Genomic DNA, 24,438 nt, shown 5'->3' with positions numbered 1-24,438 from the left:
AAACCCTATGGCTACAAAAAAGTAGCCGGTCGTTGTGGTGCATGTCTGTAGTCCTAGCTACTCGGGGCCTGAGGCGGGAGGATTACCCGAGCCTGGGGTGGTCAAGGCTGCAGTGAGCTTTGATCGTGCCACTGCACTCCAGCTGGATGACCGATACAGATCCTGACTAAAAAAGAAAAAAAAATTAGTTGAGTGTGGTGGCATGCACCTGTAGTCCTACCTCCTCAGGAGACTGAGGCTGGGGGGTCACTTGAGCCCAGTTCAAGGCTGCAGTGAGCTATGATCACGCCATTGCACTCCGGCCTGGGCTACAGAGGGAGACTCTGTCTCAAAAAATTACATATATATATATATGTGTGTGTGTGTGTAGATATATATGATATAATATATGTGTTTGTCAATATGGGTGGGATTTTACTTCTGAGTGTAGGAGGTAAACCTAGAAATTTACCCAGAGCCCTAGAAACACCCTTTTACCAGGCACTCCACCTGGGTTGGCTGGGTCCAGCTCCTGCCTACCTGGTTTCTGCTGCTTCTAAGCTCAGTTTCCAAAACTCAGAGGTCCCCGCTAGAAGGTCTGATCATGTCAGGAAAACAAGGGATCAAGAGCTGTTTTGGGCCACTTAACATAACCTGAGAGAGGAGACAACCTCTCCTAGATTTATGTCAACAGAAATGCACTCCCAGTATTGTCAGACCTCAAAAATAGGGCTTTAGGTGAAAGGCAGGGGGCTGGGTTTAGGGAAGAACCTATTCTAGGAACAGCATCCTGGGCTTTATATTAATTACATTTTGCAGTTTTTCCCCATGTTACATTCACTAACTATAATTGAGTCCTCACAGAAATCCTGCAGAGTTGATATTTTTATCCCTGCTGCATAGCTGAGAAAATTGAGGTTAGAAGAGGTGAAGTGACTGGTCCAAGGTCACACAATTAGCTGCTGATCTAAGAGTGGAACCCAGGCCTGTTGGACTCCCAGCCTGGAGTTCTGCTGTACTGCTCTGCCTGGCAATGGTTCAAGGAGTGAGATTGTACCTGTAGGAGAATATAGAGAAGGGCAAAGCTCACAGGTGGCCAGAGGTGCAGGGAGTTAACCAGTTTCTCAGTCCCTCAAGGACAGATGGCCTGATGAGGCTGGTTGGGGACTGCAGAGAATGAGGAATCGATCTGCCATTCCATGTGAAAATGGATTGTAGCCCCAGCCTGTGTGTGTCAATGGAGCTGATTAGCACTTGCGTGAGTCTCCAGCCATCGATTGGCAGGTGAGAATCGTTCTGGGAGCAGCAGGAAGCCAGTCCTCTCCCACTCCCATTGCCACCAGATTCTTCCCTCCACAGAGGTTTTCTCCCCATCCCTACTACCTGGAGTCTCCAGACCTCCTCCAAACCCCAGAGCTAATGGGTGCTCAGAGCCACTTTAGCTGCATCCAACCAAAGGTGGGGGCATAAATGGTACCCACGTCATTCAGCCATGCTGGTTGCAGCTGGTAGAAGGACAGATGGCTTTTCAGGAAGGCACTGCCTGCTTGGAGAGTCCTGTGTGAGTGAGTGGGTGCAGGGTTCAGCTGGGTGCTTACATCATAAGATGAAAAAAGCAGAGACTCTGCCACATACTTATCATGTGACCTTGGGCAAGTCATTTGCCTTTCTGGGCTCCAATTGCTCTACGTGTATGGGATTAAAAATACCTTCCTCAGTAGATTGTTGAGGCCAGGCACAGTGTCTCATGCCTGTAATCTCAACACTTTGGGAGGCTAAGGCTGGTGGATCCCACATAGTAGAAACTAAAAATGTTAGTTGGAAATGGACTCTCCACTGTCTTCAAGAGGCACTCTGGGGACCCCTGTCTGGTCCCACTTCTACCTCTCTTTTCATCATTTGAATGTTGAAGACAAGTGACAGCAAGAGCCTCAGTGTTTGCCCTAACTTGGGGCAGTTCTGCCTTCAAGGAAGCTCAGCCCATAGTTTTGGGTTACCTTTTGGGGAGTGAACTGTCAAGTAACAGCAAGGGAACCAGACAGGCTCAGATTCATCAGACCACCAAGGTCCATCTGGACTTACAGGTTCTTTCTAAGCTTGGCACATGGTATCTGGGGAGTGTTCTGACATTCTTGTGCCTGCCAGAATAGGACCTCTTCCATTACCTCTAATTGTACAAAGTCCACATGGCAGACTTCCTTCATTAGTTTTCTCTCTTGTCCCTCCAAGGCTAGAACTCTGCCCAATTGGCACTGACCCTGATCTCCTGCCTTGATCTTGCCAGACTTCTCCCCAGGGACCCGGACATGTCTACTGATGGCTGGCCTTCTGCCCCAAGTTTGTCAGGCCATCTGTTACCAGAGCTTGGCTTCAGCCTTGACAGAGTTAGGCTTTGCAAGACCACTGAAGGTCTCTGATGCCACACCCAGAGGGAAACATCATCTGGAGTCTCTATACATAAAGAGTGTGACTAAGAATTATAAGCTCTGATACAGACCACTAGGGCTGTAGTGGCAAATGAGGATTGTGGTCAAGACCATGGACAGATGCCGTGGGATTTAAGGATGCCTGGGATTGAGGATGAACGTAGTGGGCTTGGCTCCATGCTGAAGAAATGGATAGGGGGTCATGTCAGCACCATGGACAGACACCACTGGCTCTGTGTGTGTGTGTGTGTGTGTCTGTGTGTCTGTGGTTTTTTTTTTGTTTTTTTTCTGTTTTTTTTTTTTGAGACAGGGTCTTGCTCTGTCATCCAGGCTGGAGTGCAGTGGCACAATCACAGCTCACTGCAGCCTCAAACTCTTAGGCTCAAGCAATCCTCCCACCTCAGCCTCTGGAGTAGCTAGGACTATAGGCGCACACCACCACACCCGGCTAATTTTTAGATTTTGTGTTTTTTTGTTTTTTGTTTTTTGTTTTTTTTTCGGAGACGGAGTCTTGCTCTGTCACCCAGGCTGGAGTGCAGTGGCGCCATCTCGGCTCACTGCAAGCTCCGCCTCCCAGGTTCACGCCATTCTCCTGCCTCAGCCTCCCGAGTAGCTGGGACTACAGGCGCCCGCCACCATGCCTGGCTAAATTTTTTTGTATTTTTAGTAGAGATGGGGTTTCACCGTGTTAGCCAGGATGGTCTTGATCTCCTGACCTCGTGATCTGCCCTCCTCGGCCTCCCAAAGTGCTGGGATTACAGGTGTGAGCCACCACGCCCAGCCTTTTTAAATGTTTTTGAAGAGACAGGGTCTTCCTATGTTCAATATCAGGCTGGTATTGAACTCCTGGTCTCAAGGGATCCTCCTGCTTTGGCCTCCCAAATGTCTGGGATTACAGCATGAGCCACTGCACCTGGGCCCAATGCTTTTGAATAATTCACTTCGCTTCACTTCAAAGCCCTCCTCCACCATATGACAAGCATTCACATCTCTAGAGTCATCGCCCACTTCTCCTGTGCACAAACCCTCTTCTTTTCCGATCAAAGAGGGCCATTTGTCATCCACAGCCTATCTAGGTGATTTCTCAGCTCTGTGCTTCTACAACTCTTCAGCTGCTGGCTGTTGAGGGAAGAACATAAGACTTGGAGTCTGAAGGGCAAGGTTGAAAATGTTGGTTATTCCATTTATGGGCTATATGACATCATTTATTTCATCTGCAAAATGAGGCAATGATGCTTGCCTGGTGGAATCATTCTTAATTCATTCAGCAAGTACTTGTTGAAGGAATATGCCCTGAAGCTTACCTGCATATGTGTGTGCATATGTGTACATGTATGCATATGCATGATAGGAAGTAATGCTGACGCTCCAGCATGAAGGGATGTACCCTGAAGACAAACACAAAGAACAATAGTAGATAGCATTTATTGAGTGCTCAGTGTATTTATTCGAGTGACTTCTATACTACAGCAGTGAGCAGACAAGACTGCCTGACCTATTGGAGTTTGCATTTATTTATTTATTTATTTATTTATTTATTTATTTATTTTGAAATGGAGTCTCGCTCTGTTGCCCAGGCTGGAGTGCAGTGGTGCGATCTCGGCTCACTGCAAGCTCTGCCTCCCGGGTTCATGCCATTCTCCTGCCTCAGCGTCTCGAGTAGCTGGGACTACAGGCACCCGCCACCACGCCTGGCTAATTTTTTTGTATTTTTAGTAGAGACAGGGTTTCACTGTGTCAGCCAGGATGGTCTCGATCTCCTGACCTCGTGATCTGCCCGCTTCGGCCTCCCAAAGTGCTGGGATTACAGGTGTGAGCCACTGCGCCTGGCCTGGAGTTTCCATTTAATCTACATTCTACTCTTGCATTTTAATCTTCTGGAGATCTGAATCATAGGCTACATTTTGTTTTTTAAGAAAATCAATACATGTACATTGTTTTTAAAAGCAAACTAGTGCTACAAGTCTGGCTACAAAAACAGCAGTTCATATCCTTATCAAGTCTCACTCCCCAAAGCAACCTCAAAAACATTTGAGGCCAGATGTGGTGGCTCATGCCTGTAATTCCAGCACTTTAGAAGGCTGAGGTGAATAGATCATTTGAGGTCAGGAGTTTGAGACCAGCCTAACCAACATGGTGAAACCCATCTCTACTAAAAATACACACACACACAAAAATTAGCCAGGTGTAGTGGCACATGCTTGTAGTCCCAGCTACTTGGGAGGCTGAGGCAGGAGAATCACTTGAACCTGGGAGGCAGAGATTGCAGTGAGCCGAGATCACACCACTGCACTCCAGCCTAGGTGACAGAGTGAGACTCCATCTCAAAAACAAAAAGAAAAAACAAAAACCATTTGAGCTCTGCCTACTGGTATTTACCTCTGAATATCAAAATAATATACTTATAATGCTTGTTCTTGGTTTATAATGGAAGATAATAATTTAATAGTTTATATCACCCCACCCCCACTCCTCTCCTTTCTCCACCACTCCAATATAGTTACATCATAATTTTTTGTCAAATCAATATTCAGTGTTGGCCTTACTGATCTCACACACACGATTTACTGCTGAAACTAATCTTCCATTACCTTTCTTGTGCTGAGTTTTTGTTTTTCCTTATGTTAATGATCTTGTTTTTTGCTTTCTGCCATTTTCTTAGTTTTCCATATCTTTATCATGAATTCATCCCCAACTCTTCAAAAGAATGTAAAAATCTTCTGAATGCTAATTTCCACATGATGAAACACATCAGGCAAGCTATTAATTCCCCCGTTTTGTTCCCTTAAGGAGACCTGGAGCCTTCTTCCATCTCCCTCTGGGCCTTCTGCGCAGAAGTTGTTCAGAGGATTCCCTTTGACACTTTTCTTGGGTGGGTCCCCTTTTCCTGGATCCCACGTATCTTTTCTTTCTTGGCTTAGTCTTCCATTTTAGTGAAGCACATCCTTATCTCAGTGTGATAGGGCATGTCCTTTACTGGCTTCCTGAGAAAGAATGCATGAGAAGAGCCGGGCACAGTGGCTCACGCCTATAATCCCAGCACTTCCGGACGCCGTAGTGGGCGGATCACTTGAAGTCAGAAGTTCGAGACCAGACTGGGCAACATGGCGAAACCCCATCTCCACTAAAAATACAAAAATTAGCCAGGTGTGGTGGTATGTGCCTGTAGTCCCAGGTACTTGGGAGGCTGAGGCACAGGAATTGCTTGAACCTGGGAGGCGGAGGTTGCCATGAGCCGAGATTGGGCCACTGCACTCCAGCCTGGGCAACAGAGCAAGACTGTTTCAAAAATTTAAAAAAGAATTCATGAGAAGTAAAATCTTGATACCTTGTATTTCAGAGAATTCTTTATTCTACCCTTACAGTTGGCTTATAACTTGAATGATATAGGAATTCTTTTTTTTTTTTTTTTTTTTTTTTTTTGGACAGAGTCTCACTCTGTCACCAGGCTGGAGGGCAGTGGCGCGATCTTGGCTCACTGCAACCTCCACCTCCTGGGTGCAAGCAATTCTCCTGCCTCAGCCTCCCAAGTAGCTGGGACTACAGGCGCGCACCACCACCCCCAACTAATTTTTGTATTTTTAGTAGAGACGGGGTTTCATCATGTTGGCCAAGATGGTCTTGATCCCCTGACCTCGGGATCCACCTGCCTCGGCCTCCCAAAGTGTTGGGATTGCAGACGTGAGCCACTGAGCCCGGCAAATATAGGAATTCTTTAGACTTTTAAAGGCATTGCTCCAGGACGGCTGTTGAGAAGTCCATTGCCATTCCTGATTCCATGCTATCCTTTGTGTGCACCCTCTCCTTTCTGTAAGGAAACTTTAAGTATTTTATCCATATCCTAGTCCATCTAAAATTTCATGCAAATGAGACTTGGTTTGGGCATATTTTTATATATTATATTTGTAGGTCTTTGGGTAAGTCTGTTTGTTCTAGAAACTCATGTCTTTTACCTCTGAGAAACGTTCTATTATTTCTGTGCTCTCTCTTCTCTCCATTTTCTCTGATCTCTTTCTCAGTATCTAAAGGGTTTTATTTTATTTTATTTTATTTTATTTTTTGAGAGAGAGTCTTGCTCTGTTGCCCAGGCTGGAGTGCAGTGGTGCCATCTCACTCACTGCAACCTCCGCCTCCTGGGTTCAAGCAATTCTCCTGCCTCAGCTTCCCGAGTAGCTGGGATTACAGTCGTGTACCACCACACTCGGTTAATTTTTGTATTTTTAGTAGAGAGTAGAGTAGTTTTACTATATTGGCCAGGCTGGTCACGAACTCCTGACCTCAAATGATCCGCCTGCCTTGGCTTCCCAAAGTGCTAAGATTATAGGTGTGAGCCACCCACCATGGTCAGCTAAAGATCTTTTCTCTACTCAGTTGCCCTAGTAAAAAAATCCCCTAGTCTCCACCTGAGAGGGTGGGTATTCACCTGGCCATCAGTATTCTACAAACTGTGTCTCACGAGCCTAGGGTCTTATCGTTCAGACTGTCTCCTAACACAGCTGTTTTCATTATGACATCTGTCACCTGCTTTCCACTGTGCCTGGTGTTTCTGAACTGAAGTATCCCTGGTTCACTTTAAAAAAAAAAAATTATAGATGAGGTGTTGCTAAGTTGCCCAGGTTGGAGTGCAGTGGCTATTCATAGGCACGATCATAACTTACCACATTCTAGAATGCCCTGTCTCAAACGATCCTCCTGCCTCAGTCTCCTGAGTAACTTTGGTGGGTTTTTAAATATATATTTTTAATTTTTTTTACTTTCTTGAGACAGAGTCTCACTCTGTCACCTAGGCTGAAGTGCAGTGGCACAATCTTGGCTCACTGCAACCTCTGCCTCCTGGGTTCAAGCGATTCTCGTGCCTCAGCCTCTCGAGTAGCTGGGGTTACAGGCATGCACTACCATGCTCGGCTAATTTTTGTATTTCTAGTAGAGGAGGGGTTTTGCCATGTTGGCCAAGCTGATCTCAAACTCCTGGCCTCATGTGATCCGCCCACCTTAGCCTCCCAAAGTGCTGGGATTACAGGTGTGAGCCACTGCACCTGGCTTATTTATTTATTTATTTATTTATTTATTTATTTATTTATTTATTTTTGAGACAAAATCTTGCTCTGTCACCAGGCTGGAGTGCAGTGGTACGATCTCAGCTCACCACAACCTCCGCCTCCCAGGTTTAAGTGATTCCCCTGCCTCAGCCTCCCAAGTAGCTGGGATTAAAGGCACGTGCCACCACACCCAACTAATTTTTTGTGTTTTAGTAGAGACACGGTTCCACCCTGTTGGCGGAGATGGTCTCTATCTCCTGACCTCGTGATCCGCCCGCCTTGGCCTCTCAAAGTGCTGGGATTACAGGTGTGAGCCACCATGCCCGGCCTTATTTATTTTTAATTAGAAACAAGGTCTCACTATGTTTCCCAGGCTAGTCTCAAGCTCCTGGGCTCAAGCCATTCTCCCACCTCAGGTTCCCACATAGCTGGCACTACAGGTATGTGCCACTGCGCCTGGCCTGGTTCACTTTTTAACTAGAATAAAACCTCCAGTCCTTGACAAGATATGGAAGATGTAGTTATTTGCCTGTGTATGTTATGGAAGGGACCCGGTTCTTATGCAGAATTTCAACCCATTCCCTTGTTCTTAGCCCATACCTCACTCCCACCTTCTGCAATAACTGGTGCCTCCAATATCTAATCTTTCCCTTGTCCTAGGTCTCCAACTGACTGACTTCTCTTTGGCATCTTTTGCTATAGCACTTGGTATGCAGCTATCTCAGCTCTGCCAACCCGTCGATCCACTTGCCATCTTCCAAAAATGTGTTGACATCTGTGGTCCACCATTGGCTTCTTTACATCGCTTTACTTTTATTTTTGTGAGGTTTGTTGAGGGAGCAGATATAAATGCAATTATTCCATCTGCCACATTTAACCAGAAATTCAAAAACTGCACTCTTAATTACTATGCTGAATTGCCTCTCAAATTAGACAGTACCTCTGGGATCCCATAGGCCAATGAGGATGAAATGAGATTACACATGTGAACAGACTTTGTAAGCTTTAAAGAGCTATGTGCAATGAGTAAGAGGGTCTGTGTTAAATTCCCCACCAAAATGCCCTCCGTTTTTCTCTCTGTTCTCTGATTCCTCCCATCTCCAAAGTACAGATCAAGCTTACCTCCTCCTGAGGCCTTCCCTGATCAACCCAGCTAACAGGGATGTCCCGGAGCTCTGACCACCATGAGATTCTCTTTCACCTCCCTTGGCCCTAAGCAGTGCTGCTTTGTTCTATTGTAAGCACAAAGTTACTAAGATGCATCTTCAAATGTAGTTCTGCTGGTGTACAAAAAAGAGCTTTCCTCCTTCCTACAGGCAGGGGACACAGGCTTGACTAAACAAGGATGCACTTTGGGAGCGGAGGAAGAAGGGTTTTGTTCCTTGGGAAGTGAGTTTAGAAGACAAAAGTGGCTTCTCTTGCCCTGCAATCTGAGCTGTGGATGTGGCTCTCAGAGCCCACCTTCTTCCTCTTGCCTCCTCTGCCCTCCCTATACCTCTCCTCTGGGCAGTGGAGCCCATGACAGTGGCTGCACCAACAAGTCCATGCCACTGGCCAGGGGCTGTGGTCCTTTCACTCCCTCACTCTTTCCAGAACTTTGATGTGGCTTCTGAGGGATTCAATTCATCTGTGGAGAACTTAAGCCAGAAATGCTGTGGAAGATGGACTGGTCTCTGCCTAGAAGGGGTTGATCTTCACCTCAAAAAGATCCTGATCATTTTCCAAGAGACAAATTTCCTCTGACAGCCTTTCCAAAACATTCCATTAGAGTGAAATGTGCCATCTCTTGTCCCTTCCCTGACATGATTATTGAAAGAAACTGGGCTTTTCCCAGGGACTGAGGCTGCAAGAGGCTGCCTGAAGGTCAGTGCTGGTGTGTTGAAGCATCTCCGAAACACACAGGTGCACAGACACAATCGTGCTCCCAGACTGCAGGGCACAACTCTTTGTGCAGCAGCAGTAGCACTCCCCTGCCCCATGTGTATGCACCGGAGCAGGAATCCATTTCCTCTGGATTCTTCTCTGTCCTTCCCAGAACCTTCATCTTTAGAGAGCCTTGAAAGTGAGGCCTGGGGGGAGGGGGTAGGGATAGCATTAGGAGATATACCTAATGCTAAATGACGAGTTAATGGGTGCAGCACCCCAACATGGCACATGTATACATATGTAACAAACCTGCACATTGTGCACATGTACCCTAAAACTTAAAGTATAATAATAATAATATAAATAAATAAATAAATAAAACATTAAAAAAAAAAAAAAAGAAGAAGAAAGTGAGGCCGATTTGGTTGGAAACAGCCAGCCAGGGCAGCGAGGTGGAAGAATGGCCAAGGAGAGAAACACAGACAATGAGGAGGTCATGTCACTCTGATTGCCCCCACCCCCGCTGCAGATTGTCCCAGGGCTTAGTATCCCTCTCCTCTACTTCTTTTTATATCTGGAGCTGTGTTGCCAAATACAGGAGCTGCTAGCCATGCATGGCTATTGAGCACTTGAAATATAACTAGTCTGAGTTGAGATGGGCTAAAAGTGTAAAATACATATGGGAATTTAAAGACTTAGGAAAAAAGAATGTAAGATAGCTCATGGCCGGGCGTGGTGCCTCACGCCTGTAATCCCAGCACTTTGGGAGGCCGAGGCGGGTGGATCACGAGGTCAGGAAATCGAGACCACGGTGAAACCCCGTCTCTACTAAAAATACAAAAAATTAGCCGGGCGCGGTGGCGGGCGCCTGTAGTCCCAGCTACTCCGGAGGCTGAGGCAGGAGAATGGCGTGAACCCGGGAGGCGGAGCTTGCAGTGAGCCGAGATCGCGCCACTGCACTCCAGCCTGGGCGACAGAGCGAGACTCCGTCTCAAAAAAAAAAAAAAAAGATAGCTCTGACCATAATGACAAAATACTTGCATTTTGGAAATACTGGGTTAAATAAAATCCATAATTAAAATGAATTTCATCTGCTTCTCTTTATTTAATTACACTTGTGGCTCACATTATGTTTCTGTTGGTCAGCACTGGTCTGGAGCCTGCCATCATCCAGACTGCTTGACTGGGCCCTGATTCCCTATTTGGATCTTTTCATTTCTTTCCACAGAAATGAGACCCTTGTCATTCTTAGAGTCCTTTGTTGAATGGAATAAGAAATGGAATAATGCCATATCCACCTGATGGGGACATCACCTCCTACCTGGATGGTCAGAGGACTCCTATCCATCCCACTGTTCCTTCTGGTTTGGGGCCCAGAGGTACAGAGCCCTCCCTCTCCCCCACAACCTCAGTATCCATTTGGATTGAAGTACCAGCATGGGCTGGGCCTCGAGCCTAGACAGGCCCAAAACTCTCCAGGAAGCCCCTCTAGGCTGTGCCTGCCCTGTCTGGTAGCATAAAGCCAGGTGGCCCCAAATGCCTGTCTTATTCTTCTCTTATTTTTCCTCCTTCCCTCTTATCTGTCCTCTCCTCCCCCCACCCTTCTCTTCTTTTTTAAAAGTCTAATTCTGAGCAGCCGGCTCTGTTCAACCTGACTGGTTTGTTATGGCTTATAATCTGCGCCAGGATTAATTAGCTAATTACTGACAAACGTCCGCTGGCAAGATTCCGCTCCAGCTTGTCAGCTTGAAGTGTTTAATTATTTTAATCATTTACTTTCATCTTCAAAATGTATGCTGCCAAGAGAGTTGCAGGGCATCTTTTAATTATGATTTGGGGTTTCTGCTGGGCTGTGTTCTATTCCTGAGGACAGGGGACATTATTTATTTATTTATTTTTTACCAGTCTTCCACCAAAGCCTGAACACGCTTCTACTCCCAGGGCCTCCACATTCCACGGATGGCTGATGGAGAAGAATCCCAGGTCATCTATGGACACCTCTCCTTCTGTATCCCCAGAACGTGATGTGCACAGGTGCATAAAGGAAATTTAAATTTGTGAGTACTATTATGTGCTGAACATCATGCTAGTTGTTTTTCTATTTTATTTCACATTTGTGAGCACAGAATATGGAAACAGCCTGAGAACTGGACAGAGAGGCCTGGGGTGATCAGCGGGGTGAAAAAAGTAAGAAAGGGGTTCTTTTATTGATTGACTGATTGATTTTTATGATATGAATTAATTATAGTAAACTGAAGTCGTCTTAAATATCAAGCTCTGTGAATTGTCACATATACGTACACCATCACCCAGTCAGTGTACCCGAGAGGCTCTGTAATGCCCACTCCCAGGTTATTCTTCCCAACAGTAACCACTTCTGACTTCTATCACCATAGATTTGTTTTTCTAGTCTTCACTCTTATGTAAATAGGAATCTGCAATATGTTCTCTTTCTTTTTTTTTTTTTTTTGAGATGGAGTTTCACTCTTGTTGCGCAGGCTGGAGTGCAATGGCGCTCTCGGCTCACCGCAACCTCCGCCTCCCAGGTTCAAGCAATTCTCCTGCCTCGGCCTCCCGAGTAGCTGGGATTATCGGCTTGCGCCACCACACCCGGCTAATTTTTTTTTTTTTTTTTTTTGAGACAGAGTCTCACTCTGTTGCCCAGGCCGGAGTGCAGTGGCGCGATCTCGGCTCACTGCAAGCTCCGCCTCCCAGGTTCACGCCATTCTCCTGCCTTAGCCTCTGGAGTAGCTGGGACTACAGGTGCCCGCCACCACGCCTGGCTAATTTTTTTGTATTTTTAGTAGAGATGGGGTTTCACCGTGTTAGCCAGGATGGTCTCGATTCCTGACCTCGTGATCCACCTGCGTCAGCCTCCCAAAGTGCTGGGATTACACGCGTGAGCCACCGTGCCTGGCCTAATTTTGAATTTTTAGTAGACACGGGGTTTCTCCATGTTGATCAGGCTGGTTTCAAACTCCCAACCTCAAGTGATCCACCCTCCTCGGCCTCCTAAATTGCTGGGATGACAGGCGTGAGCCACTGCGCCTGGCTGATACATTCTCTTTTATGTGAAACTTCTTTCCCTCAACATTTTGGCTGTGAGAGGAAGGGGTCTTTAATATAAATCATATTCTCTGGCCAAGGCTTTGGTTTGGGTCCAGCTGAGAGATTCAACCCGCGTTCTTAGAAAGACTTTGCCATGGTTTCCTCCTATAAGCATATCGAAAGTGAATTTGGAGGCTGATGCCTGTAATCCCAACACTTTGGGAGGCCGAGGTGGGCGGATTGCTTGAGCTCAGGAGTTCGACACCAGCCTGGGCAACATGGCAAAGCCCCACCTCTACAAAAAATACAAAAAATTGGCCAGGCATGATGGCACACACCTGTGGTCCCAGCTACTCTGGAGGCTGAGGCGGGAGGATCACTTGAGCCTGGGAGGTCGAGATTGCAGTGAGCTGTGATTGCACCACTGCACTCCAGCCTGAGCGACAGAGTGAGACCCTGTCCTCGCCAACCACCTCCCCCCAGAAAAAGACAGAGTTTGGATACGATTTTTCTCCTTCATTCCCTCTCCTTCTCTAGTTTCTCCTTTTTCCTCTCTTCCCCCTCCTCTCCTTGCTCTTCCCCCTGGCCATAGTCATGACTTTCACTACATCCTATTAGGAAGTTCTTTCTGAGCTCAAATTCATGCCATTCTGGATACAAAGGCTTATGAGTTTCCTAAAGACACATGGTGTTCAGAAGAGGGTTTTGAAGAACAAAAGATTCCCACATTATGGGTTGAATTGTGTCCCCTAAAAAAGATATGCTGGATTCCAAGTCCCCACTACTTCAAAATGTAGCCTCAACAGGAAATAGGGTCTTTCAGATGCCGTCAAGTTAAAATGAGGTCATCAGGGTGGGCCCTAATCCAATAAGACTGGTGTCCTATGAAAAGGGGAAATTTGGACATAGACACAGACACACACACACACGTGCACGTGCGCGCACACACACACACACACACTGAGAACATCATGTGAAGATAAAGGCAGAGATGGGGGGATGCATCCTCAAGTCAAGGAACACCAAAGACACCAGCTATCCACCAGAAGCCGCAAGAGAGGCATGAAACAGATTCTCCCTGGAGCCCTAACAGGGAACCATTGTCCCTGGAGCCCTAAGAGGGAACCAACCCTGCCAATACCTTGATCTCAGACTTCAAGCCTCCAGAACTGTAAGACAAAACCAAACTTACTTCCTTCCTTCCTTCCTTCCTTCCTTCCTTCCTTCCTTCCTTCTTTCTCTCTCGCTCTCTCTTTCTTTTCTTCTTTTTTTGAGACAGAGTCTCACTCTGTCACCCAGGCTGGACTGCAGTGGCGTGATCTCAGCTCACTGCAACCTCCGCTTCCTGAGTTCAAGCGATTCTCCTGCCTCAGCCTCCCAAGTAGCTGGGATTACAGGTGCATGCCACAACAGCCAGCTAATTTTTGTATTTTTAGTAGAGATGGGGGTTCACCATGTTGGTCAGGCTGGTCTCGAACTCCTGACCTCAAGTGATCCACCCATCTCAGCCTCCCAAAGTGCTGGGATTACAGGCGTGAGCCACTGCACTCAGCATCTTCTTTCTTTCCCTTCCTTCCTTCCTTCCTTCCTTCCTTCCCTCCCTCCCTCCCTACTTGCTCTCTTCCTTCTTTCTTTCTTTCTTTCTTTCCTTTTTTCTTTCTTTCTTTCTTTCTTTCTTTCTTTCTTTCTTTCTCTTTCTTTCTCTTTTCTTTCTTTCTTTCCTTCCTTCCTTCTTTCTTTCCTTCTCTCTTTCTCTTTCTTTCCTTCTTTCTTTCCTTCTTTCTTTCTTTCCTTCTCTCTCTCTTTCTTTCCTTTCCCTCCCTCTCTCCCTCCCTCCCTCCCTTCTTTCTTTCTTTCCTTCTTCTTTTTTTTTTTTTTGACAGCGTCTCACTGTGATTGCCCAGACTGGAGTGCAGTGGTGTGACTTCGGCTCACTACAGCCTCGACCTCCCCGGGCTCAGGTGATCGTCTCCCGTCAACCTCCCCAGTGGCTGGGACCACAGGCACCCACCACCATACCCAGCTAATTTTTTGTATTTTTAGTAGAGACAGAGTTTTGTCATGTTGCCCAGGCTGGTCTCGAACTCCTGGACTCATGTAATCTACCTGCCTCAGCCTCCGAAAGTTCTGGGATTATAGGTGTGAGCCACTGCACCAGCCCAAGACCATACATTTTGTAATTTCAGCACTCAGTTTGTGGTGCTCTGCTGCAACACCCCTAGGAAAATACTGCACCCCCAAAGGGAGCTCTGGTCGGGTCTTTCTGAATCTGTGTCATGAGACCGACAGCAACCTCTGAGGGATCCTCCGTGCAAACCCAGCCCCAGGCTGGGAGTGACTGAGGTGACAGCTCCAAGTTGGAAGACTAAGGAGAGGAGAAAAAATCAAATTAATGAGCTCAGCAATGCCATTAATGAGGCACCAGGCAATATCCAGGGGGCTTCTGCGATGGCCTACACCAGGGCAAGATTAGCCAAAGGATGCCGGGAGCCAGCTCGTGCCGGGTTCTGACATGATGTGATCTGTCCTCTTGATGCCTCCCTTCCACAAAGTCCAGGGTGGGGCTGGGAGTAAACACAGAGAGTCCTCACCCAGCGGCTGAGATGGCTTGGGAGTCCCCTCCCCTTCTCTGGACCTGGTACATGACCCTGCACATGGCATTGCACTTTCTACCATGCAGGTTCATACCTGAGTCCACCCTCAAACACACCTATTCCTATGTGCCAGGCTCAGTAAAGCCACCCTATCTATGTGTGTTTCCCTCCTCCTACTCCCACCCACCTTGAAAGTTCCATCTGGAACAATTTGCTTCATAGGAATGCAAGCAAGCAGCTTGCTAGCCTATCTGGCAAATGCATAGGGAACCTCCTGGCCAAATCCTACAAAACCCTCTTTCTCTGGGCCCCTGCTGGTCCATGCTAAAAATCCATCCCCACCTCTCATCATCCCACCTCCTTCTGATGATCCTGTCCTTCAGGTCAGAGCCAGCTCTCACTGCCTTCTGCCAGAGCTCAAAGTTTCTGCCTAACAAGCCCCCTCCTTACCGACAGCCACAGGCTCTCCCTGTTTTGTCCGTAGAGGTCTGTATGGGGTCTGAGTCCCTGTCACAGTCTGTGTCTTCTATAGCTACGTGTAGCTTACGATGGCTTGTATGATGACGGGCATGGTCAGACCCCCTCACCACCATGCGCTGTCTATGGATCTCAAACACAGAGGAGTGTGAGGCCTGTGCCTGGGAAGACTTATAATGAAGTAAGGCGTGAGGAGGAGAAAAAATAAGATGGGGTCTGGGTCCTAGCCCTGGGTCTGTCTCTAGCGCAAGCCACTTTCCTTCTAAATCTCTTTCTTTGCCTGAAAAATGGGGACATAATCTCCACTGTATGAAATTATACACCCAAGTAAGTATATAAAAATGTAGACTGCATGTGGTATATACATACTTTTTCAGCTTTAAAAAGGAAGGGAATTCTGATACATACTACTACATGAACCTTGAGGACATTATGCTAAGCAAAATAGGCCAGTCACAAAGGACAAATACTGCATGATTCTACTTTTTTTTTTTTTGAGACAGAGTCTCGCTCTGTCGCCCAGGCTGGAGTGCAGGGGCACGACCTTGGCTCACTGCAAGCTTTGCCTCCCGAGTTTGAGCAATTCTCCTGCTTCAGCCTCCTGAGTAGCTGGGATTACAGGTGCCCACCACCATGCCTGGCTAATTTTTGTAATTTTTGGTAGAGACGGTGTTTCACCATGTTGGCCAGGCAGGTCTTGAACACCTGACCTCAGGTGATTTGCCCGCCTCGGCCTCCCAAAGTGCTGGGATTATAGGCATGAACCACTGTGCCCAGCCTGCATGATTCCACTTATAGGAGGTACCTAGACTAGTCAAATTCACAGAGACAGAAAGCAGAATGAGGGTTTCCAGAGTTGTGGGAGGGGCGGTGGGGAGTTATTGTTTAGTGGGTATAGAGTTTTATTTTTGCAGGATGAAAAGAGTTCTGGAAATAGATGGTGGTAATGGTAGCACAACAATAAGAACGTCCTTAATACCACAACACTGTACACTTAAAATGGTTAAAATGGTAAACTTCCTGTCACTTATATTTTACCACAATTTAAAAGTAAGCAATAAAAACAAAATGTAAACTGCAAAGCTCTGAACAAATGTGACACTATTAGTATCACAGACACTTTGCACTTGGCTCTGGAGACCTCAACAGACCTCCTCCACCACAATAAAAGCCCCTCCATTCTCATTTGTTATCATTTTCAAACAATTTCCATGAAAAACACATTTACAGTTGCTATAGGTTTGGTCTTCAGTCCTCACTTTCTAGACATAGTAACACAGGCGTTAGAGTAACAGTGAGTCAGCAGATCTGGGTTCCAATGTGGCTCTGTTGTTTATCAGCTGCACAAGATACTTCTTCAAGCCTTTTTTCTCATGAGGTGAGCAATTATACCAATCTCATAGCACAGGTGTACTAATTAAATAAAAGAATGCATGGGGCCTGGGTGCGGTGGTGCAAACCTGTAATCCCAGCACTGTGGGAGGCCAAGGCGGGTGGATCACTTGATGTCAGGAGTTCGAGACCAGCCTGACCAACATGGTGAACCCCCATCTCTACTAAAAAAATACAAAATAAAATTTAGCTGGGTGTGGTGGCACACGCCTGTAATTCCAGCCACTCAGGAGGCTGAGGCACAAGAATCGTTTGAATCTGGGAGGCAGAAGTTGCCGTGAGCCAAGATCATGCCACCGCACTCCAGCCTAGACCACAGAGTGAGATTTTGTCTCAAAAACAAACAAAAAAAGAATGCATGAGGCCGGGCGCGGTGGCTCACGCCTGTAATCTCAGCACTTTGGGAGGCTGAGGCGGGTGGATTACCAGGTCAGGAGATTGAGACCATCCTGGCTAACATGGTGAAACCCCATCTCTACTAAAAATACAAAAAATTAGCCAGGGATGGTGGTGGTGGGCGCCTGTAGTCCCAGCTACTCCGGAGGCTGAGGCAGGAGAATGGCATGAACCCAGGAGGTGGAGCTTGCAGTGAGCCGAGATCGCGCCACTGCACTCCAGCCTGGGCAACAGAGCGAGACTCTGTCTCACAAAAAAAAAAAAAAAAAAAAAAAAAAAAAAAAAAAAAAAAAGGAATGCATGGGGGCCAGACATGGTGGCTTACACCTGTAATCCCAGCCCTTTGGGAGACTGAGGTGGGAGGCTCGCTCGAGCCCAGGAGTTTGAGACCACCCTGGGCAGCATAGTGAGACCCTGTTTCTACAAAAAGTTTTTTTAAAAATTAGCTGGGCATGGTGGTGTAAGCTACTTGGGAGGCTGATTAGGGGGATCCTTTGAGGTGGAGGCTATAGTGAGTGGTGATCATGCCACTGCACTGCAGCCTGGGTGACAAAGCAAGACCTTGTCTCAAAAAAAAAATTGCAATGGGGTCTTGACACAGGGATGCAACTGTGCTTAATATCCCTTAGACAATGCTGTCATTAGGTACATGGAGTCTAAATGGGGATCTTGTCAAAATTAGTTTTCCATTGCTGTCACACACACATGTGCATCAAACAACTGAGCTCAAAGTCAGAGGAGAGGGTAGGAATGAATGAGGGTAAATGTGAATGCTTTCCTCTCTACTGCAGTACAGTTCTCTGGGTGGCCTTGAATCAACCCTGTTCTCTTCCTGTTTTTGCCTGTAGTTCTCAAGAATAACTGTAGAATATGCTGGGAATACAACATCCTGGGATAGGGAGGAACTGGCCAGAAGAACCCAGGCTTTGTTCCAGTTGCCCCTTAGAAACAGAATAGCCTTCAATGCTTTAGTCCAGTGAATCATCAACCTTGGTGTATAAAACCCAGGGCGGGCTGCTTTCTGGGGTCCCTCAGCTGCAGTGCAAGTGAGGCCTGCACAGATGAGATTTCATCCACTCTGGGCAGCTTTCCTGAGCCTTGGGGGACCAGCTCCCAATGAATCATAGGCTTTGGTTATCCCTTGCTGCCTATCTGTAAGTCATAACTCCGCTTCATGTAACCTGCTGTGTGTGTGGGTGTTCTTTCTCACCAGACCCAGACAAGTTGGTAACCAATGCACAGTGAATCTGCTTCACTTCTCCCTTCTTTCCTCCCTTCCTCCCTTCCTCCCTCCCTCCCTTCTTTCCTTCCTTCCTTCCTTCCTCTCTTCCTTCCATCCTTCCTTCCTTTCTCTCTTCCTTCCATTAATGATCCCCCACTAGATTTACCTAGGATACTGCGCACTTTGCCAGGGCAGTGGGGCATAATTTGATTCCTGACCTCAAGGAATTCCTAGCCTGATGAGGGAAACAGAAAGAGAGATTATAGTGTTTTGGGAATATAGAGAAAAGAACATTTTTAAGATGCATACATTTCTGAATTTCATCTATCAAATGTGAATAATAATACTTGACTTACAGAGTTGTTCTGAAGATGTTGTGTGGCATTTAGTGGTGGCTCAGTAAGCATTTGTTAAATTTAAAATGTGTTGATGTAGGCTGAGTGCGGTGGCTCATGCCTGTAATCCCAGCACTTTGGGAGGCCGAGGCGGGTGGATCATTTGAGGTCAGGAGTTTGAGACCAACCTGGCCAACATGGTGAAACCCATCTCGACTCTGTCTCAAAAAAATAAAATAAAATGTGTTGATGTAGAATAAACAAGACTTGGTGCCTAAGAAAATAGGGGTTTAAGAAAGGAGAGAAGTAGAGGATGATTCCTAGGTTTCTGGCTTGGGTAACAACTGGGTTGGTAATGGTACCAGGTGGGGTTAGAGAAAGAGAAGGGGAAGAAGGTTAGGGGCAAGATGATGCAACCAGTATTGGACACACTGAGTTGTGAGAAAGATGATGGGGAGGGCGTCCAATAGGAACAGGCTAAAAGTGTCTAGATTGCAGGAGAGACATCTGGGCTGAAGACAGAGACGAGTGAGTTAGGAGAACATGACTCAGGCATAGGTGAGATATAGATGAACAGAAAAGGATTGGAGCCCATGCCAGCATTTAAAGAGTAGGTGGGAGGAGCACAGGACCCTGAACAAGTATCACAAGGGAGGAAGAAGAGGAGCAGAGAGTGCTATCACAGAAGCTAGGGAAGGAGAGAGTTCCAGGTGAGAGGAGAGGGTCTGCAGGGTCAAGTGTTTCAGACTGGCGGTGAGAAAGCCCACTGGGTTTGGGATCAACATCTGTATGTATGGGCAGCTCTATCAAGAGTGTGGGTGGAAGTCAGACCACACTGTGTTGCAGAGACAATGAAGGGGAAGTGTATCTACGGACTGCAACTATACTTCCAAGAATCGTGTTAGTGAAGGAAAGAAAAGGATTTGAATGATAGCTTAAGGAGAGGCAAGCCCATTTTGGAATGGAGAAAACCTAAGCAAATTTTTAAGCAAAAGAAGGTTTTACACGCCTGTAAAACCAACATTTTGGAAGGCCGAGGCAATAGGATCACTTCAGGTCAGGAGTTCAAAACCAGCCTGGCCAACATGGCAAAACCCTGTCTCTACTAAAAACACAAAATTTAGCCGGGTGTGACAGTGTGCGCCTGTAATCGCAGCTACTCAGGAGGCTGAGGCAGGAGAATCACCTGAACCTGGGAGGCAGAAGTTGCAGTGAGCCGCGATGACGCCACTGCACTCCAGCCTGTGCAACAGAGCCAGATTCCATCTAAAAAAAAAAAAAAAAAAAAAAAAGAAGGGTTCAGTAGATTGGGAGAAGGGTGAGGATCCAGGTTGAAGAAGAGTGAAGGGTTGACCAAGAGCTAGATATTTCCAGCCTCCCTTTGGGCATCTCCTTGTCCGTTCTGTGTGCATAGTGAGAGAGCCTAGACCAATTCAGGCTCTGCCTGTGCGAAAAGGGGGCCCCATTGCCCTTTGATACAGGCAGATGAGGGCATGTGAAGGGGTGTGCCTCAGTGTCCAGGTCTACATCATCCACACTTGAGACTATCCACATACACTCTCATTCCCACCCCTAGACTCATATATACCCTTTATTTTTTAACTTTTTTACTCTTTCAATAGAGACAGGGTCTCACTATCTTGCGCAGGCTGGTCTTGAACTCCTGGGCTCAAGCAATCCTCCCACCTTAGCCTCCCAAAGTGCTAGGATTACAGGTCCCTCCTAGGCTTCCCAAAATGCTAGAATTACAGGCATGGGCCATTGAGCCCAACCACATATACCCTTTCTAACACACTATTTATAGTAGACATCATGAAGGTACGTGGAATTTTATTTTTGAGATGGAGTTTCACTCTTGTTGCCCAGGCTGGGGTGCAGTGGCGTGATCTCGGCCCACCGCAACTTCCACCTCCTGGGTTCAAGCGATTCTTCTGCCTCAGCCTCCCAAATAGCTGGGATTACAGGCATGTGCCACCATGCCTGGCTAATTTTGTGTTTTTAGTAGAGATGGGGTTTCTCCATGTTGGTCAGGCTGGTCTCGAACTCCCGACCTCAGGTGATCCACCCACCTCGGCCTCCCAAAGTGCTGGGATTACAGGCATGAGCCACTGCGCCTGGCTGGTATGTGGAATTTTTATAGAATGTTCTCTCCTATGTTATTCACAAGGTTGTGAGGATCAAATAAGAAGCATATCTAAATGCTTTGTAAAAATATAAATGATACAAATATTAAAAATTAATATTTATTAATTAATAATTCTTACTATTATTGACAAACAGGCTCCACACCATGTTGGCCAGGCTGGTTTTGAACTCCTGACCTGAGTGATCCTATTGCCTTGGCCTCCCAAAGTGCTGGCATTACAGGCATGATACACACATAAGCCCACAAACATATGCAGAGGCTCTCATATGTCCACCTTGCTCATACTGTTCGGCTAGGGCTTATGTGTCCACACGAGCTCATGAATTCACAAAGACACACTCACCCACTCCCCTACAGGCCCACACAGATCTTTACAGGCTAACACACACTTACACACTGTCCACCACATTCTCAGACAGACCCACACATGTCCAAGTTCACAAACACACTCTCACAAACAAGCATACTCATACACTGCCATTTAGGCTCATGTGAGTATGTGTGCACGCACACACACTCTCACGCTCACAGAGGCACATGTGCCCACACACAATTAAACTGAGAATCTTCCAGCCTAAGGAGGGCTGAGTTGACTGAATATCCACGAGCCAGGGAGAATACCTTGGTTAGCGAATGATTTCACCACAGACCTGCAGCTTTGCTCCAGGACATTTGTTTCAGCAGAGAATCAATGTGTTTGGGGCCAAGGCAGAGAGAGAAGGGAGCAGGTTTGAAAGAACAGAACTCTCATCTCTCCCTCCTGGTCTGCCTCTCCTCAGATGCCCAGGGGCTCCCACTCTCACCCTCCTGAGTAGAAGCTGGGAATCTTCTGAGCTGCTGTCCCTGACCTTAGAGAGCCCTTATCCCTGAGACCAATGCCAGTCATCAAATACATCTCATAGGATGTCTGCACAAAATCAGCTGCCCCAAGCCCCTTGCCTCCCTCCTCCTGGCTTCTCTGATGCATCCCCCACAGGTGAGCAATATGCACCTGGGTCCCCACTTGGGTGATTTTAAAAATGTGTTCAGGGAAAGGAAGAGCTTTATCCAAGGAGTGGCATGTGTTAATTGTTCTTTCATGAGGGTCTCAGCCTTTCACAAGCCCCCAGTAGGTGTCCCACCATTCCCCATAACAGCTGCTTCAAACCCCCACATCTCCAGGCCTCCTGGCGTCGTTCTCACCACAAAACCTCACCTTTTTCTGTTTGTTTGTTTGAGTTTTGTTGTTGTTGTTGTTGTTGTTGTTGTTGTTTTTCTGAGACAGAGTCTTGCTCTGTCACCCAGGCTGGAGTGCAGTGGCACGATCTCGGCTCACTGCAACCTCCACCTCCCAGGTTCAAGTGATTCTCCTGCCTCAACCTCCCAAGTAGCTGGGATTTCAGGCCCGCGCCACCACGCCCAGCTACTTTTTGTAATTTTAATAGAGATGGGGTTTCAACCTATTGGTCAGGCTGGCCTCGAACTCCTGACGTCTTTTTTTTTTTTTTTTGAGACAGTCTTGCTCTGTAGCCCAGGCTGGAGTGCAGTGGCACAGTCTCGGCTCACTGCAAGCTCTGCCTCCTGGGTTCACGCCATTCTCCTGCCTCAGCCTCCTTAGTAGCTGGGACTATACGTGCCCGCCACCACACCCGGCTAACTTTTTGTTTTTTTGTTTTTTTTTAGTAGAGACGGGGTTTCACTGTGTTAGCCAGGATGGTCTCGATCTCCTGACCTCGTGATCCGCCCGCCTCAGCCTCCCAAAGTGCTGGGATTACAGGCATGAGCCATCACGCCCGGCCAGAACTCCTGACCTCTTGATCTGCTCACCTCGGCCTCCCAAAGTGCTAGGATTACAGGTGTGAGCCACCGTGCCTGGCCAACTTCACCTTTTTCTTTACAGAGAACATAAATAGATTACAGACAATCAGGAGACCCTTTTAACTTCCTGAGCCACCACCACCATCGGGAGAAGCTATTCACATTTGTCTCATTTTTCTCTTCTCCCATATCAGAAGGGTGCGGGGCTGATTGCTCACTGACGCTCTACATCCCGCCCCTCCCACATTACCTGAAAACCTGCTCCATCAGCAGTTTCTCCCCTTTCTCCTGCGTCTTCAGTCTCTTGGTCTCTACTAGCTCCTTCCCTTCACAGATAGATATGGTGCTGTCTCTTCCATCTTAAGAAAATGAGTTCTCTTGGCCAGGCACGGTGGCTCACATCTGTCATCCCAGCAATTTCAGAGGCCAAGGTGGGAGGATTGCTTGAGTCCAGGAGTTCAAGAGCAGCCTGGGCAACATAGTGAGGCTCCATTTCTACTAAAATAAATTTTAAAAAATTAGCCAGGCATGGTGGCACACAGCTGTAGTCCCAGCTACACAGGAGGCTGAGGTGGGAGGCTGAGGTGGGAGGATTGCTTGAATCCCACAGGTCAAGGTTGCAGTGAGCTATGATCGCATCACTGTACTCCAGCTCTGTGTGACACAGCAAGACCTTATCTCAAAAAAAAAAATAATAATAAGTCTTCTACACCACATTTGCTTCTATCTGCCACCCAGTCTCTCTCCTTTCATTCATTGCCAATTTTCTTAAAAGAGTTGCCTCTACTCCCTCTCTCCTATCACCCCCTCATTCCCCAAATCACTGCAATCTGTCTACTGCACCCCCCCCACACACACACACACAATTGTTCACCAGGGGTTCCAGCTAGACACAATGTTCACTTCTCAGTCCCTCCAGTAGGGACACCTTAGCAGCACTGAATACTGTTGACCATTCCCTTCTTCTTGGAACTCTCTTCCCCTGGTTGTCTTCTCTCCTGACAAGTCTCGGCTCTCTTGTCTCCTTACCTCTCTGACTACCACTTATTGCCTCTTTCTTCCTCTGCACTCTTCCTAGACTTCCCAGATCCAATTAATTTTTTTTTTTTTTTTTTTTTTTTTTTGAGACAGAGTCTCGCTCTGTCGCCCAGGCTGGAGTGCAGTGGCGCAATCTCGGCTCACTGCAAGCTCCGCCTCCCGGGTTCCCGCCATTCTCCTGCCTCAGCCTCTCCGAGTAGCTGGGACTACAGGCGCCCGCCACCACGCCCGGCTAATTTTTTGTATTTTTAGTAGAGACGGGGTTTCACCGTGGTCTCGATCTCCTGATCTCGTGATCCGCCCGCCTCGGCCTCCCAAAGTGCTGGGATTACAAGCGTGAGCCACCGCGCCCAGCTACTTTTTGTATTTTTGGTAGAGATGGAGTTTGGCCATGTTGCCCAGGCTGGTCTCAAACTCCTGAGCCCAAGTAATCTGCCTGTCTTGGCCTCCCAAAGTGCTGGGATTTCAGGCATGAGCCACCATGCCCGACCTACACTCAGTTCTGTCCTCTGCATTTCTCCTCTCTTTCTTCCCTCTGTCTCCTGTTATCGAGGAGCTCAGTGCCAAGATTGAAGTGCGGCTTGGGGGTTATTTTGTGAAGGGCTACTTCTGAGGGCTGGCGCTGGGGTGGGGGGGCAGCTTCAAGGGTGCTGGGCCCCTGTATGCAGCTGAGGCCAAGGGGG

At 47.3% G+C, this 24,438-nt stretch overlaps 1 long non-coding RNA gene across 3 annotated transcripts in view; it reads left to right on the top strand.

Annotated features, from left to right (window-relative positions):
* LOC129468903 (uncharacterized) overlaps positions 1-24,438 on the top strand; it is a 90,218-nt gene that overhangs the window by 17,830 nt on the left and 47,950 nt on the right. The window contains exons 3-4 of one of the 3 annotated variants that reach the window (XR_008652860.2): positions 11,216-11,344; positions 11,437-11,578. This is a non-coding gene — a long non-coding RNA (uncharacterized lncRNA). Of the gene's footprint in view, positions 1-11,215; positions 11,579-24,438 lie in introns of those variants that run through there. The other 2 variants (XR_010117722.1, XR_008652859.2) reach the window with 2 other exon arrangements.

This window comes from Symphalangus syndactylus, chromosome 12 (genome assembly GCF_028878055.3).
Source record: "Symphalangus syndactylus isolate Jambi chromosome 12, NHGRI_mSymSyn1-v2.1_pri, whole genome shotgun sequence".
In the NCBI taxonomy this organism is placed as follows: Eukaryota; Metazoa; Chordata; class Mammalia; order Primates; family Hylobatidae; genus Symphalangus; species Symphalangus syndactylus.
This window is presented reverse-complemented; position numbering and strand designations above follow the sequence as displayed.